The 3,583-nt window shown below is 31.6% G+C and overlaps 1 non-coding gene across 1 annotated transcript; it reads left to right on the forward strand.

Moving 5' to 3' along the window:
- The first annotated feature begins 1,270 nt into the window (after positions 1–1,270).
- Positions 1,271–1,377, forward strand: LOC139887181 (small nucleolar RNA R71). The gene has a single exon (XR_011773021.1). It is a non-coding gene; the product is annotated as a small nucleolar RNA R71 (small nucleolar RNA).
- The last annotated feature ends 2,206 nt before the right edge of the window (positions 1,378–3,583 follow it).

Here is a 3,583-nt window from a genome sequence, read left to right on the forward strand (position 1 = left end):
CAGAAAATATGGAATTGTGAAACTTCCTGGATCAGATAGTTTTTCTGGTATCTTATTCAACAGTACTGCTGAACAATTAGCATTCATGGTAACAGCCGAGAGTTCTTCCATTTTCTTTCTATTTGAGATTAGATCTTTCAAGAATTTAGCATATCTAGGCATTCCTGAAATCACATCAATGAAAGGAAGATTTACATTTATCTGTTTAAACATATCCAAGAATTTGGATTGCTCGGCTTCAAGTTTCTCTTTCTTCATTTTACTCGGGTAAGGAAGTGGTGGTTGGTATGGTTTAACATAAGGTTTAGCCTTAATTGTGTTATCTTCATTAACCTTTTCAACTACCGGTTCTTTTTCCTTATCTTGATTAGGTTGTGGTTCTTGTGGAGTAGGAATAGCTTCATCAGAAGTTACAGGTATTTCAGGTGGTTTAAGTGTTGTACCACTTCTTGTGGTAATGACTTTAGCTGTTTCATTCCGGGGGTTAGCGTTTGTATCACTAGGTAGACTTTCCGGTTTTCTTTCACCTATTAACCTTGCTAGGTTACTTACTTCTTGTTCCAGATTTTGAATAGAAGCTTGTTGATTTCTAAATGCTTGAGCATTTTGTTCATTGGTTTATTTTTGAGATGTGAAAAACTGCGTTTGAGTTTCAACTAGCTTCGTCATCATATCTTCTAAATTCGGCTTTTTATCATCGGTTTGTTATGGTGGTTTGTTTTGAAAATTAGGTCCTTGCTGATTGTAAGTATTATTGGATACTTGTTGATTGCTAGGACCTTGTTGGTTGTTGTATGGAATATTTCTGTTATAATTCTGGTTTTGATTGTAAATAGGTCTTGGCGGTTGATAATTATTCTGATAATTATTTCCAGGCCTTTGGTTTATGTATGAAATATTCTCTCTTTGTTCCATTGTTAATTCAATACTGAGACAATCTTTTGTCAAATGTGGTCCTCCACACTGCTCACAACTAATTCGTATTGAGTGAATATCTTTAGTCATCTTTTCCATTCGTCTCTCCACAGCATCTATCTTTGCGGAAATGGAATCTAAGTCATGGCTAGAATCGGCTCTAGCTGCTTTAGATGATCTAACGATATCTTTTTCTTGGTGCCACTCATGTGAGTGGGAAGAAGTGTTATCAATAATTTTGTAAGCATCAGTTTCGGTTTTCTTCATAATAGAACCACCAGCTGCTATATCTATGTCTTTCCTTGTAGTGATGTCGCATCCTTGGTAGAATATTTGTACTATTTGACAGGTGTCTAAACCATGTTGCGGACATCCTCTCAACAACTTTCCAAATCTTGTCCATGCCTCATATAGAGTTTCATTTGGCTTCTGTGTAAACGTAACAATTTCTCCTTGAAGTCTTACGGCTTTAGATGCAGGAAAGAATTGTTTAAGAAAATTTTCAACTAAAACGTCCCATGTATCAATCGCCCCTTCAGGTAACGATTCCAACCAATCTTTGGATTCTCCCTTTAAAGTCCAGGGAAATAACATGAGATATATCTGTTCATCCTCCACTTCTCGGATTTTAAATAGTGTGCAGATCCTATTAAAGGTACGTAAATGTTCATTTGGATCTTCCTTCGGCGCACCACTAAATTGGCATTGATTAGTCACCATGTGTAGAATTTGTCCTTTGATTTCATAATCTGGCGCATTAATGTCTGGATGAGTAATTGCGTGACCTTGGCCAGTGCGTTTAGCTCTCATTCGGTCTTCCATACTTAAAGGTTCCAGATTCTCCATAATTGAATTTGTTGAATCGGAATCACTAGAGGATTCTGATTTAATGGTTCGTTCCTCAACAATCTCTGTTTGAATGATTGGTGGTTCCGGAGGAAAGTTTAGTGGTTCAGGATCTACGAATCGTTCCTGAATATTCTCCGGATTCTCAATTGTGAGGTCGGGTTCAAAAAATGGATTATCGGAAATTTGAACTGGAGTACTTGGTCGACTGGATGACGATTCTAAAGAAAAATCAACGGTGGTAATATTTGCTAAATGTCTTGATCTAGTTACAGGTGGTGAACGTACAAAAGGTGGTGAACGTCTTGCTCGGTGCATTCACTGAATATCCTATTAGTTTTTAAAAGGAAAGAAAAATTATAATAAGTTATCCAATCAATAGACTTTTCTGATTTTGCCCACGTTTCGAATAGCCAAAAGATGCAGCAGAGGGGCAGGATTCGTTTGGTCTCAATATAATTGAGAACTGTTTGGCTCCAATAACCCGGTCCACGTACAAATCCAACTATTACTACGAACCAGAAAATTTTGATGTCTATTAATTTAACCACTTAAAATAAATTTTCGTAATTTTAAGAAAATTAGATAAGAAGTAGAATAAAATTCTATGTCCTAAAACTAGAATAGCGAGAAATAAGAAAGAAAAAGAGCTCGTCGAAAAAGGTCGAAAAAGAAAATTGGTTGAAAAATAAAAGGTGACGGAAAAATAAAAGAAACTTATAAAACTTAAAAACACTTGACTAACCTAACCTTATTACTACAACTAACTTAAAATTATAATCGCAAATTGAGATTACTAATTGGAATGATAATTGATACATAGGTAAAAGTCGTCTAAAAATATTAAAGCTTACAGGAAAAACTAAATCCCAAATGGAAATAACTTAAAAAGAAACTAAAACTTAAAAAGGCGTCGCAAAATTCTAAAGTACCTAAATATTAGTCTAAAGAAAAAGCACTTAAGGGATTTTACGGCAAAGCCTAAAAATCTAGAAATAAAAATAACTATGGTAAAAAACTAAGTTTAAAACTAAATATGAGCGAAAAATACAAATATTACGCTAAAACGATTAAAAAGGGACAAAATATTAAAAATATACAAAAAGTTGTAAAAAATACAATTTTTATAAAAATATTATTTTTATATTATTTATTTATTAAAACTATTAATTTTACAATTTAATTAAACTTATTTAACTAAAATATATAAATTAAATAAAAAGTAAAAGTAATTATAATAATAATAATTAGTTAGGGTTAATAATAATAATAATTAATAATAACCCGTAATTAATGCTGAATTAGGGTTCTGTCGGTGTCAGAGTAGCTCCGCGAGTCACGGTGCCCGAAGCAGAAAACTCCGCGAGTCGCGGGGTTCCCGAATTCAACTCAGGTACAGTTTTTTATTTGACGCGTTTTTTTTTTATTTTATATTTTCTGTTTTTATATTTTCTGTTTATATCAAAATATTTATATAATAAAAAACTTATATTTTAAAAACTTAAATAAAAATAGAACTACTTTATAATTTTAAAAATATCTTAAAAATAGATTTATAAAATTTTTTTCGGTTTTTTTTATATTTATAAAATATATTTATAAAATAAATTAAATAAAACTTATATTTTTACAAACTAAAGAAACTTTATAAAACTTAAATATTTATCAAACTCCTAAAAATATTTATATTTTTGTTTTTCTTTTTATATTTTCGAATATTTAAAACGTATTTTTATAAAAACGAATTTTAATAAATTTAAACTAAATTTTTTTTTTTATATTAGCGTTGTGCTTCCGGCTTTTACGTGATTCCCCGGCAGCG

The sequence above is a fragment of the Rutidosis leptorrhynchoides genome, chromosome 1 (genome assembly GCF_046630445.1).
Source record: "Rutidosis leptorrhynchoides isolate AG116_Rl617_1_P2 chromosome 1, CSIRO_AGI_Rlap_v1, whole genome shotgun sequence".
Lineage (NCBI taxonomy): Eukaryota > Viridiplantae > Streptophyta > Magnoliopsida > Asterales > Asteraceae > Rutidosis > Rutidosis leptorrhynchoides.